The sequence below is a fragment of the Lactuca serriola genome, chromosome 3, assembly GCF_051521515.1.
Source record: "Lactuca serriola cultivar US96UC23 chromosome 3, Lser_US96UC23_V15, whole genome shotgun sequence".
Classification (NCBI taxonomy): Eukaryota; Viridiplantae; Streptophyta; class Magnoliopsida; order Asterales; family Asteraceae; genus Lactuca; species Lactuca serriola.
In genome coordinates, this window is record NC_136410.1 from 31,188,480 (window position 1) to 31,203,841 (window position 15,362).

The following is a 15,362-nucleotide window of genomic DNA, read 5'->3' on the forward strand; positions in this document are numbered from 1 at the left end:
TATGTATTTTTGATAGGTTCAATATACAAGTTTATATACATGACAGCCACATATTCACTAACCTCATATATATATATATATATATATATATATATATATATATATATATATATATATAGAGAGAGAGAGAGGTGGGTTCAATTGAGAAAATAAAAAATGTTGAGAATTAGGGAATCATTCTCAGCCATTTATTTTATTCAAGCATAAAAAGACACGGTGGCAAACTTGTAAATATGAGAACAACCTTCAATCTCAAATACGTATCTGTAGTTCAAACACATTCATCGTTCATCATCCAAATTTCTTCTCCAACTTTCAACAATCATTCATATTTCTTCAATTAAACCATCATCAACATCATCCACTGCTAATCAATCATCGATCTTCGTCAATAATCAACACAATTCAACAGTTAACAACAAAAATTCATTTTTGGTTCTTTTAATTCAACCTTCAATTGTGCTTGAATACGATCAGATCTTCAACATCTCAGCGTTATTAGATCAACATCATCGATAATCAACAAAAATCCACTTCATATCATTCATTTTACATCGATTATCAAATAAAACTTGAAAATTGAGGTTAGAAAAATATCAAATCGTTTTTTTTTTTTGAAAAATTTCATATAATTCTCTATCAATCTACTCTTTTGTAAGATTTAAATGGTCAAAATATTATGTTTTTAACATTTTTAAAAAAAAGTTAAATTGTATGCACTCCAACTGTTTGATGAAATGCATGAACTAAATTACCACGTTATATTCATATATGAATATGTTTTCTCAGTATATGATTATTAAAACAAAAAAACAAATATGCAAGTCTGTATGTTATTCATATGTGAATAACATATAAAAATTATATATATTTGTGAAAATACCTTCTAATATTCATATGTGAATATATTGTGTAATATTCATATGGGAATATACTGTGTAATATTCATAAGTGAATATATCATCTAATATTCACAAATGAATATACTATGTAATATTCACATGTGATATACCATGTAATACTATGTAATATTCAGATATGAAAATATTATCTAATATTCATAAGTGAATATACCATCTAATATTCACAAGTGAATATACTATGTAATATTCATAAGTGAATGCATCGTCTAATATTTAAATATGAATATAATATGTTTATGATATGCTATATTCATATATGAATGATACTTAAATTGTAAAAAAAAAAAAAAAATTAATCATAGTTTTTATTCATAACTGAATAACGAATGTACTGTAGTAAAAACCTGATTCATTTTTATTCACTTATGAATAACGATAGCTGAAAATATAAAAAAAATAATTTTTTTATTTTATCTTAAAACTATATCAATATGGATGTCTATTTGTAGAGAATAAAAAAATCATGAATTTTGGTATATTTAAAATCATTTTTTGATAAAAATAGCTTATAAAAATTAAAAAAAAAACGAAAAAAACTATGTTTTTGTATATATTAAGGTAATGATTAACATAGTTTAAGGAAATATGTTATGTTGGAAAACACATGTGCATTCGTTTCCCATTTCCGCCGGTACGTTGGAGGATTTTGCGGCAAAAATAAATGATTGGCTAAGAATGATTCCCCATTCTCAACCTATTTTTTTCTCAATTGAACTCTCCCCTATATATATATATATATATATATATATATATATATATATATATATATATATATATATATATATATATATATATATATATATATTATAATTGTTAGGATGTTATGGAAAGAAAAAGAATCAATTATAATAAAAGGTTGTTGTAATAAGCTTAAAATGCATATTCACTAACGTGGTATTTTAGATTTAAAATTATTCATAATCACAAATATTTTGTAAAATTATTTAATTAAATTTTGTATTATTAATTTAAATATTAAATATAGTTATAAGAAATAATATAAGGATAAAGTTATTATAATACTAAAATATGTTTTGGTGTAAGTTTTTAGTGTGTGGTTAGAATTGAAAAAGATTTTGGTGTAAATTTTACACAAAAATAATGTAGAATATGGTGTTAAGGTTGGAGTTGATCTAAAATGTAAACACAAAAGTTTAGAATATCGAACGAGTGAAAGTGTTAAACACGAAACTTTAAAAAACGGAGGGATGAAACTGATATTTTAAAAAGTTCAAAGTCAAGGAACTAAAAATGATATTTTATGAAAAACAAAATGATGGAAAGTGTCATTTTCTGAAAGCTAAGAGAAGACCATGATGGAAAGTGTCATTTCTAAAAATTAAAGGGAGGTAAATATCAATATCCACATACATTCCCTTTTAATATATAGCCAATATCCAATTATTTATCGAAAAAACATGTGAAATGACCAAAAAGAGGTAGAAGTTTGAGAAAACGACAAAGAATTTTTTATTTTCGGAAAATGAGTACGATTTCCGCAGAGAGGAGCTCTTTGAAAGTTCGTATCTTTTGTGAAATGCATTTGTCTTTGACGACATGACATGGCGGAGGAAAAAGACAAAAAAAAATGTTGCAGATTTCATGGTTCCAGCAACCATTTCCGCAGAGAATTAAAGGATCCGCAGAGCCGTGTACCATTTCCGCAGAGACATGCTCTGCGGAAATGTCGGAATTTCATTACCACTTCCAGCCCCGCAGAGCAGTGTACCAATTCCACAGAGACCTCTACGGAACCATGAAATCTGCAACATTTTTTTTATCTTTTTCTCCCGCCATGTCATTTCCTCAAAGACAAATGCATTCCTCAGAAGATAAGGACTTCCGCAGAGCTCCTCTTTACGGAAGTCGTGGTCATTTTCTGAAAATCAAAAATTTTTGGTCATTTTTCTCAAACATCCCTCTCTTTTTGGTCATTTCACAAATTTTCTCTTATTTATCCCATCTTCAATTATATTTCCAATAATAAAATGTGTTATAGCCCAATGGTACGTTGATGTTTTTAGTTAAAATGGTTAAGAATTCAAGTATACGAGTCAGATTGTGTAATTTATAAATAAATTAGAGTTTGTTCTGATTCTAAAAAAAACATATACTTGATTAAAAAAACATAAAATTTGTGATCAATCGTCAATAAAGAAAAATTGGATTAAACTACAAATATCCATAAAAATATTGAAACATTGCAAAATATATAATTGATTTTTGTCTCACGTAACAACTAACAATATGTGTAACATCTTCAATTCTCATTAATAATAGATATGACATATTCTAATGTGAATCCCTCTTATACAATTAAGAATTATTTGGTTGAAATGTAACATGGACTTGTGAATTGTTGTCATGATGGAATTGTATCAGTTGTACATGTTGCGACATGGAATGTATGATCGTATAATACATATGGACAATTAGTAAAATGTGACAAGAGATGAATGGTAGTATAATAGGATTCAAGACTCGTACATCATCTGACACTTCTAAAAATGTTGCTAATATGCTGAGTCCATGTTGCACAAAATCAATGTCTCAAGTTAAGTAGTGTGACTTAAATGTTGCAGTGTACCTCGCATTGCTACCACGCATGTTCTGGATTTTGTGAAAAATGCATCATACACTTTTCGTTGGACCTTGTGTTTCCTCTTTTTGAGAATGCAATTGGCATCCTTTGACTTTCATTGAATCAACGTGTTAAATTTGTTAGACTTCATTTAGTTAGTCATTGTCACTCTATATGTCTTTCAAGTGCAAATTTGGAGACATTGAGTGTGATTGTTGATTATGGAAAGCATCTAAGCTAACTTCCTTGAAGTGTAATCACTTCTTAGTGGTATCTTCCATTAGATTGAAGGTATATTGCTGCTCAATCTTCACTAATTCACATCTTCTTGAGTTAAAGTTCATATAGATGAATTGGAATAATGGAATTAATATCTTGCATGTTGGTAATATTGAAATTCATGAAGATGGTGAACCAAATTATCAACTACCTTGTAATATAAACACAAATCTAACCAAATTATGATAACTAGGAACTTTGATATTGTATGTATTAGTAATTAATGAATTGGTGGTAATTAGCCTATTGGATGGTTTGAAGTGTTATTTATTGCCATAATCTAATGCATAAAATAAGTTGAACAAAATAATTGTTGGAAGTAGAGCACGGTTTGGGCTTTGGAAAGTAGTTTACCCTAAAGAAGCTTGTAAGGTAGCCATTCTTTCATCTTTTTCTTGTTTAAGATTTAACTGTCTCCTCAGATCTGAACTATATTATGAAACTTATGATTATATCAAGTTTAATGTTAAATATGTAGTGGTGTTGATTATGATGACGAATGCGGAATATGAAATGATTTAGTGACTCGTCCAAGAATCATGAACATGAACAACATAAGAGTAAATAAATCTCGTTTAAGCTCTCATTAGTTTTTAGAAAGAGTACAAATGGGTTTGCAATAATTCTCTCTTAAAACTAATCACTCTAAAGTTCTTCCTTAGATAAAATGAGTGTCACTCACTTCCTTAAAAGAAAAGAAACCTCATTACACACATACAAAGGAGTAAGCACACATGACATCCAATAGTGACTTTGCACCCTAACATTCTCCCCCTCAAAGTTAGGATTAGATGCCTCGGCTTCAATATCCAACGAGCTCGCACGATCAAGACTAACTCCCCCTCGAAGTAATAATGGTCTTCAAATCCGAAAATGAATACCTGAGAAGCTTCGAATACCCATTCTACATTCTCCCTTTTTTATAATCGACAAGTGATTATAACACCCATTAAGGTTGAGAAGCGCCCGAGGAATAATCTTCACAAAAATTCCCCTTGATGCGTGCCAAAAATGAAACCGCGAAAAACTTGCATGGAAAAACAATCACAAAAAAGTGATGAAAAAATTTCAATTTTGTGAAAATTTTCGACTTTTGGGTGAGAGTTGCAAGAAATTCGAAATCTGGGTAAAAACTGCCAATATCAAAATTCTGCAGGGACCCGTTGCGCCAAAAATTGTTTCAGATGCGAAACTTTACCATAATTGTGATACTGGGCATAAAGTGACAATTCACATTAACTGCAAGGTTTTGAATGTAAATTTCACCATTTTTCAAAAATTTTATCCCAATTTCGAATCTATACCTTTTCTGCCATATCACTGAAAGTTTAAGGACTCAAAGCGAAAAATTATGTTTCTTACCCCTACTCTTCACTTTCCAGTATCGTGACCAATGATAAACTCAAAAAGCGAAGTCCTCAAATGTTGAACTCCAGACTTCGAAATCAAACCATCCAAGTTGAGACTCCCATTTTAAAATCACAACCTTGGCTTTTAGCCACTCAACCTCGAAATCGAATACATAGTCTTTGCCTTTCAATTTAACCATTCGAAATTAATCCTTCCCAGTAGATATCAAACACTACTCGACATCAACAACGATCCTCCCATTTCTAAGTCAATCAGTTGCTACTTGACATTGAATATCGATTCGTAGGCTTGATTCCAACCCTTCGCTTTCAATCACAAAACGTCGACTATTGAATCCAACCCGTCGACATTGAAGTTGATCGACCCAAGCAAATAGGCATCGACCTCCATCCCAAAATCCTACATGTGACCATCGACTCCAAAAGAGTTTATTCCCAGTTGGTTTTTGTTACCAAGGTATTCGACCATCGAATATATAGCTTTCGTTATCAAGTCTATTCTTCCCAAATCAAGATGCCAGTTTTGAAATCAAAATCAACCCAAACACAGTCTTCGCTTTTACATGTAAGGGACCCTTGACAACGAACCATAGACCATTGACATCAAATCATTGATCGTACGCCCATCGACATTGAACCATCGATGGACCCTCAATTCCAATACACGGCATCAACCAAAATCGACATCAACCCAAACCTTCGAAATCTGTTCAACATTTCCAATCGACCAAATACATTTTCATCCCAAATCGAATTCGATTCCCAATTAAACATCATAATAGTCAAAATCGATCCTAAGAAACTCCGATCGACTTTAATCGACTCCAATACCTATCGAAATCTATTTGATTCAAATGAAAACAACCTCAAGTCGAAATCAGATTCCGACTCCAAACATTCCAACCAATTGATCCGACTTCGATAACGAGCCCTTTGATTTTGAGTGTTAGACTGTTGTTTTGGAATCCGTTTCAGTGTAATGCTCTTATTTTGACTAGCAATGTTGACTTCGATACATTTGATTTGGGCTTAAGAAAAGATTGATGAACTGTAATGGACATTTGATTCAGGTAGATGAACAGTAATGAAGAGTAATTAATTTAAACAAAATGAATTTGTTGAATTGGATTAGGCTCATGATGAACAATGAATTTCAAAGAAAAAAATTTTGAGAATAAGATTTTGATTTTGAATTGATCTAAACAAAAAATAATTGGATCAATAATGGGGTAGAAACAGATTTGATCTAATGAGACAAAGCGATCAAAAATGAAAAATGCAAAACACGAATTGAAATCATGAACGTTTTGGAATCCATTTGAGAATTTGAGATACCTTTTTGACGATCTGAGTTCCATTTGCAACGAACGAATCAAATTTTGACGATCTGAGTTCCATTTGAACATTGTATCACCCGTGATGCGTGTTGTACCACTCGTTTTTCGTGTTCTTCAACGATCTAACATCATCTTCATAAGAACCATCAACACTTTTGGGTTCCTAAATACTTTAGATTTATATCAAATATACATTTCACACAGTCAAGTAAATAAGTTATACTCTTTAATAACAACTAAGCATTATATGGTGACGCATACCCTCTAGTTTCCATTTTTTTATAATAAGTGTTGTGTAATATTGGATTTAATAATCATAATGTGTGTTGAATCCAACATTACGTTCTAACTATGATAATGAATGAAAGATCTTCTAAACGTCTTCACATGAGACGAACCATTGATTTTATTATACTAATGAATGAAAGATCTTCTCAATGTCTTCACATGAGACGGACCATTGATTTTATATACTAGGCGAATATCCGCGTGTTGCGCAGAATACAACAATATATTTGAAATCTTTACAAATATATGTTTTTAAATATATCAATGGCGGTGTTGTTAGCTCTTATATAATAAATCTTATAATAATTTGGTATAAGCATTGTTTGTTTTGAATTATATGATAATATAGACATCTTGTATAAACATTCTATAATCTCAATTGTCTCAGTGTCATCTACCTACAGATTACTAAAGAATAAAATTAAATATAATATATGATTTAATGATATTTATATTTGTTGTTATGATTAATTAATTTTAAAAATTTTATTTGCTTATGATTCTAATTTTTATCATTGTAGTTATTTAAATCATCAAACATCAATTTTGTTTTTAAATATAACAATATAATTTTTATATATAATGTTACTTTTAATTGCTGTTGTTGTAACTATTTTAAAATAACATATTTGGAAACTCTTAATTAATTTAATTTGGTTTTTAATTAGAAAGTTAAACTTTTTTAAAATTTATTTTATAAATATTGTTAGTTTCTTTGATTGTAATTATTTAAAACAACAAATATTTTTTTTGTTTTTAAAGATAATATTATAACTTTTTATATAATATTACTTTTAATTATTCGTATTATAAGTTATTTTTAAGCTACTTATTTGAAAATTCTAAATGATTATAAAAAATAGTTTCATGGTTTTTTAATTAATTTAGGATTACAATTTAGGTTTAACACTATAATTTATAACTCTTAGAGTAAATTACACGAATGGTCCCTATGGCTTGGGGTAATTTGCACGTTTGATCTCTAACTTATTTTTTTAAACTCGGAAGATCCCTACTGTTTGTTTTTGTTGCATGCTTGCTCCCTATCTTACCTAAAAAGACTATTTTGCCCTTGTTTTTTTAGTTTATTTAAATAAATACACCCCCAATCCAACTACCACCTCACCGTACCTTACCTTACCTACCTCGCTTTATTTAAATAAATTACAAGATCAAGGGAAAAATAGTCTTTTTAGGTAACACAGGGACCAAGCGTGCAACAAAAACAAATTGTAGGGACCTTCGGAGTTAAAAAAAATAAGTTAGGGACCAAACGTGCAAATTACTCCAAACCATAGGGACCAAATATGCAAATTACTCTAACTTTTAACTATTTATAAAATATTCTGTCGATTTTGTTTATGTTTAACTGAGATTATGATTTAAGTTAACAATTTAAAATTATATTGAAATTAATAATTTGACTATTTTGCATAAAATCATAAATTATACAAAGTTGTAACTTTAAAATAACAATTGTTCACATACCAAAACATATTTAAACTAATAAGATAACTATAATATGTTAAAAAGTTAAAGTCATAATTTTATAAATATAAATAAAATATGATATTTTAATATTTTAGTTTTGTTAACTTATGATTAGAATTTAGTTTTTGCATTAATTTAACAGTATTAACTAATTTATAATAATTATTAGAAAGAAATTGAAAAGTCATGGAGGTTTCAAATGCATGTGGTGCAAGTAAAAATGTCTCTTTTATATGTATACTAGGCGAATACACACGCGTTGCGCATAATACAACAATATTTTTGAAATCTTTACAAATATATGTTTTTTAAATATATCAATGACATTGATGTTAGTTCTTATATAATAAATCTTATAGTAAGTTGATATAAACATTATTTGTTTTTAAATTATATGATAATGTAGATATCTTTTAAAACTCGATAATCCCAGTTGACTTAATTGGCTCTACCTGCAGGTTACTCATGAATAAAATTAAATATAATATATGGTTTAATGATTATAATTAATTAATTTTAAAAAGTTTATTTGCTTAAGATTTTAATTTCTATCATTGTAATTATTTAAAACATCAAACACAATATATTTTTTGTATATAATTTTACCTTTAACTATTATTTTTGTGAATTATTTAGAATATCGTATTTGGAAACTCTTAATTAATAAAAAAAACATCATAAATGGTCCCTGTGGTTTCTCCAGATCTGAAGTTTAGTCCCCCATGGTTTGAAAACATCATAGATGGTCCATGTGCTTTCAAAACTTTTGACGATTGGTCATTATTGCTAACTCCGTTAAGTTTTTTCGTTAACTGAAGGGCATTTTTGTCATTTCACTACTACAGGGACCATTTATGATATTTTCACTTATTTTTTTTATATTTTTTTATTTAAAAAAAAAAGAAAAAATTAAATAATATGTAAAGGGGGTCCCACCTCCTCCCCTCTCATACACACACATACACATAAACACACACATATCTGTAACATATTCGTACCCAACACATCTCTGGCATCCCCAACCCATCGTCGGCATCCCCTTTGTTCAGCCTCCTGAATATCAAACCCCATTACCACCGCCACATTCAGTGTTTCAGTTATTCTCGATAGACCAAAGTAAAACATGGGTGGGGGTATGTGTGTTTCGTTAGAAACTTAGATCTTCAGTGAACAACAAAACTCCGATTAGGACCAGATCTCCAACATTGTCATTGCAAATTGCAATCGTCCCATCTCCATTTTCTCTTCATTGTTCTCCTGTCTCTTTCACTTTCTCTTTCATTTTCAAAATAATCCTGATTTTAGGGATGAACACGAAACCCTACATCAAGCGGGCTAAAGATCAAATTTTGATTTTGAGCCTGAATGGCGACTGAAGGTGGTGGAGGTGAACCGACTGAAGATCGATTTTCGTTTATGAATACTAATTTTGGAGCTCTCTTGGTTTAAAGAGATTGATTTTCATCTTGAATAAATGGAGGTTTCTTGGTTTAAAGATTTGTGATTTTAGTTTAGACGATTTCATTTCCCCATTTATGGATTCTGAAAAGTCGAAAATTTTAGTGATTTTATTTTTGATTGCTTCTTTGATTCTAATAGTTCCGTAAGCTAAGGAGAACGAATTCACTTAGGTGATGTTTGTTTTTTATAAAAAAAACATCTTCAGACCTCTTATTGTTGCGCGGCGCAGCACACGCGCAACACTTTTCATCTCATAGTTGTTTGTTTTTTAGAAGTCTTTGGAGCAAAAAAAAACCTCTGCGCGTGTTCTATTCGGCGCAACACTTGTGTTGCGTCTTCCAACCACTTTTTTTTTCTTGTTGAAATCTTGATTATATGTTGCTGAAATCTTATTTCACCTTTTTTTCGTTTTTTTTTGTTTATTCTTCTTGATTTTTTTCGTATTTTATATTGAATAATGATAATTTTTTTTTGATGAAATATCATTATTTTTTGTTAAAATATCTTTATTTTTTGTTGAAATATCATTATTTTTTATCGAAATATCATAATTCTTGTTGAAATGTCATACATTATTAAATTTTCAATATTAAAAAACTATTTTCGGTTTATAAAATCAATTTATTTTAATTTTTTAATATTTGCAGCAACATGCATATGTTAAAAAAAACAAACAAACAATTTTCTTATTACAATCTACAACCGTTTGATCCACCTCTTCTATTGCAGAGGGTTGCAGAGGTGGTCCGCAGACTTCATGAACTATTGATTCAAAAAACAAACAATACCTTACTATCACTGTGATGATGAAGGACCATGGAATGCATATATAGTCGAAATCCAAAGAGTAAGCAAGTTCTTGATAGAAATTATGTATTTTTTCAATCTTACTCGAATTACTGCACCAGTTGCTCAATTGTGCCTTTCAAATGGGTACTCGTTCAAATTGTAGCATTCATCGTTCTCTATTGATTAACCCATTAGATAAATAATTGGGGGTATTACGGGAATTAAACATTCCAGCTTATGATAAAGTGAAGGATATGAGTTGGATTGTGGTAGCATGATGTTCAACGTTGAGGAGGGGGGCTATAGAGGCCAATGAAAAGAAGAGGTTAGATGGAAAGTAAGATCTTTATTAGTGATCAATGGTTGAGAGAGAGAGAGAGAGAGAGAGAGAGAGAGAGAGCATTTCCATATTAAATTTTATTATTTAAAAAAAATAAGAGAAAAACTCATAAATAGTCACTGGTAGTGAAATGATGAAAATGCCATTCATTTAACGGCCAAGAGCTAACGGAGTTAGCAAAAATGACCAAACATCAAAACTTTAGAAAGCACAGGTACCATCAATGATGTTTTTAAACCACGGGGACTAAACTTTAGATCTGGGAAAACCACAGGGACCATTTATGATGTTTTTTCTTATTTAAATTTAGTTTTCAGAAATTGAACTTTTTCAAAATTTATATAATGAATATTGTTAGTTTCTTTGATTATAATTATTTAAAACAATAAACATTGTTTTTGTTTTTAAAGATAACATTATAATTTTTTATATAATATTATTTTTAACTATTTTATTATAAGTTATTTTTAAGCAACTTATTTGAAAATTTCTTAATGATTAAAAACGATATTTTCATGGTTTTTTTTGTTAATTTAGAATACAATTTAGGTTTAACACTATAATTTATAACTTTTAACTATTTATAAAATTGTCTCTCGATTTTTTTTAAAGTTTAATTAAAATTTAATATAAGTTAACTGCTTAACATTATATTTAAATTAATAATTTAACTATTTTGTATAAGATCACAAGTTATACAAAAAAGTGTGGCTTTATAATGACAATCTCTCACATAAAACAACATATTTAAACTAATAAATTAACTATAATATGCTAAAATTTTATAAATAGAAGTAAAATATGATAACTTAATATTGTAGTGTAGTTAATTTATGATTAAATTTAGTTTTTTCATTAATTTAACATTATTAACCAATTTATAATAATTATTAGAAATTGAAAAGTCAATGAGGTTTCAAATTTATATGGTGCACCTAAAAATGTCTCTTTTATAAGTATAAGTAATATAAGATAATTTAATACTATGGTGTAGTTATGTTATGATTAGAATTTAGTTTTTACATTAACCTAAGATTATTAACCAAATTATAATAATTATTAGAAAGAAATTGAAAAGTCATGGAGGTTTCAAATGCATGTGATGCAAATAAAAATGTCCCTTTTATAAGTATACTAGGCGAATGTCCGCGCATTGCGCAGAAATGCCTATATAGTTGAAGTCTTTAAAAATATATGATTTTTTAAATATAACATTAACGTTGTTGTTAAATTTGATATAATAATTTGTATATACTAAATTGATATAATATATTGATTATTTTGAATTATATGATAATATATACATTTATTATAACTTCATAATCTCAATCGTTTGAACGACTTCTACACGCGAGTTACACATGAATAAAATTAAATATAATATATGATTTGATGTTATTTATAGTTGTTTTTATTATTAATTAATTTTTTAAAATTTATTTTCTTAATGTTTCAATTTCTATCATTATAATTATTTAAAACATCAAACATTGTTTTTTATTTTAAAGCTAACAATATAATCATTTATATAGAGTTGTTTTTAACTATTGTTATTGTAAGTTATTTTAAGCTACTTATTTGGAAACTTTTAACGATTATAAAAATATATTTAAGAAATATTTTATTTAAATTGAAATTACAATTTAGTTTTTGCTTTTATCACTACAATTTATCACTTTTAACTATTTATAAAATATTCTTTAGTTTTTTTAAATGGAACTGAATTTTATATTTAAGTTGACATTGTAATGCGCATAAACACCTATATAGTTGAAGTCTTTACAAATATATATTTTTTAAAATATAACACTATCGTTGTAACGCCCGTAGATCCGGGCTAGTCAATTTAGAGACGATAAACATCAAAAATGACTTTTTGATGGAAGATTATTTAGAAGGATTAATCTTAACCAAGTTTTAGTATATGTCACAAGGTTTCCGTGCATATAAAGAACGCCAAAATCCAAGTTATAACGAAGAAGTTATGACTTGTCGAAGTTTCGCGACAAAACCGGTACGACCCAGCGCGACGTAAATAGTGAATTTAAGGTAGATAGATATATATCCTTAGTGATCTAAATGAGAATTGAAGATCTCATCGATAGTAGTGTAACGACGGAAAGACAGACGAAAACGGAGTTCAGATGAAGGAGTTATGAATTTCGAACGGAGTTTTCCTGTCCCGGCCTACTAAAGATAATATAAGTAATATATTTATAATATATTAAAAATAAAGTCAAAATTAGCCAATGGAGTCTAAACGAGAGTTGTAGAGCATAATCTCACCTTCGCGTCGATATAAAGAACGTCGAAAACGGAGTTCGTATGCGAAAGTTATGAATTTCTGAAGTTCGGGGCGCGAAACCTCAAAACTGTCAGAGACCACGATGTGGCAAGCAGTGCCACGACGTGGCAAGTCTCCTGATACCTCCGGGAGTCCCCAGATGCAACTTGCAATGACGTATGCAATGACGACCAAGCCCACGACGTGGAAAAAGGATCCCACGACGTGGCAATGGCCAAATTTGCCCTATAAATAGATTTGAAGGGCCAGCCGACTATGGTTGCTCCATCCCTTCTCTCCCACTCCCGATACACCCTCTAAGCCCTATTTTAACCCCCCGAAGCCCCGGTATCAACCCCGAGACCCGAAGCAAGTTCCGAAACCCGAAGATCCTGAGAAGAAAAGAGTTTCCAAGCCGAAGCTCTGCCCGCGAGAAACCCGGTGTGTGAAGTGATCCCGGTTTCACCGAAGAATATCTACTTGAAGAGCCGTAGTGCTGTCCAATCATATTCTGATCAAGTGAGTGTGTGGTCACTTTCTTCTAACACATAAATATTAAGTATTTGCTATGAAATACGTGCTATGTGTATAATATATTGTTGTTTATTTGAGATGATTGTGGAATGGATGAATTATATAAGTTTTAATGAGTTAAACTATATATGTATTTTGTATCTAAAAATATGTTGGGTAGAACATGAGTAGATGAGGGTGTTGGTAGGTGATAAAAGGTGGGTTGGACCATGAGATAAAAGGATAAAGAGATAAACTAGCTTTAGATCCGAGAGTATGGATCAGAGCAGGAGGTTAGTTTTAGATTCAAGGGTATGGATCAGATCAAGAGGTTAGTTTTAGGTCCAGGAATATGGATTAGGTAATGAGGAAAATTTAAGATCCGGGAGTACGGATTATGTATTTTGGAACTACGTATTCATTCGATAAGGTATCATGTGTATAGTCCCTTTTAGGAATCGTGATTTTAAATACGAGTATTGATTATAATATGAAATATACATATGTATGTGAACTATTTGTCATTGTCCGAAATACATGTTAGATATATTTGATAATATACAACGTGCGAATCAGATATGGTTCAATATGTGTTAAGATGTGTATATATGATACTATTACTTAAAAACCTTGTGTTAAGTATACACTAGTTAGCGTTTCCTAAAAGGAGATAGTATCAAAAATTGATTATAAACATTGTAGGTTTGCCTAGTGATGGGTTAAGACTTAAATGGGATGTTTAGTTCAATTAGGATTGGGATTTGGGTAGTCTCTTATTAAAAGTACGTGTGGGGTGAGATTGATGATCGGTGGAGTACGTCCTACGTACCGAAGTACATTTTATGTACGAAGTATTTTTCAAAGCTCTGTGTCTTGGGTGCTGCTTGTGCCAGGGTACTATTATGTTCTCAGGTAAGATTGTTTCGCATACCAAAGTGCTATAATGTGCAAGAAGTAATATCTTGTACAAAGTCTTTCGACAATTTTGTGTGTCGGTTACGGGAGCGTACGGGAATACTCTATCAGTATTTCCCAATACTTTTATTTTGAGAGAGCTTTGGAGTCGGCGTTTCTTTTATGAAGTGATCGACCGAGCTTCATATGTCAGCGTTTTCTTTCACGAAGTAATTAAGGGAACTTCGTAGACTACATAATAAAGTGCGTTGGTAATAGACCACTGCTAGGTATGTCTGGTGTTATATTGCTGGGATAGGTAGAGTCTGGGGGTATAATACCTCATGATAGTCAGACCACGCCTAGGCATTATTATCTAGATAACTACCCCTGACTTAAAATGTCTTGTGGTTCTTTCTTTTACGAACAGAGGTTCGTGGTGAAACTTGTTCCATTCCACTCATTTGATGTCTTTATTGATCCTCGTTTGCTTCCAGGGAACTTCCGAAGCAGCTTCGTTAGTTGTTATTCATATCGAATCCTTAGGCTAGATCTCGTAAGATCATTGTATAGGGTCAGTATGTGGGGATCGACGGGATAGGATATGTTGTTTTAGAAATATAATATGTGATTATAATATCAGTGGTTTTGCAGGATCGAGATATACTTTATTATCACGTTGTTTGAATTAAGAGCTTTCATACTCTGTGTTCCTTAGATAATTAGGTTCATTGGGTAATATTGGAACTAAATGTTCTTTAGGTGTTCTTGAACTAGGTGTCCATTAATTATTGTGAATTACGTGTTCACCA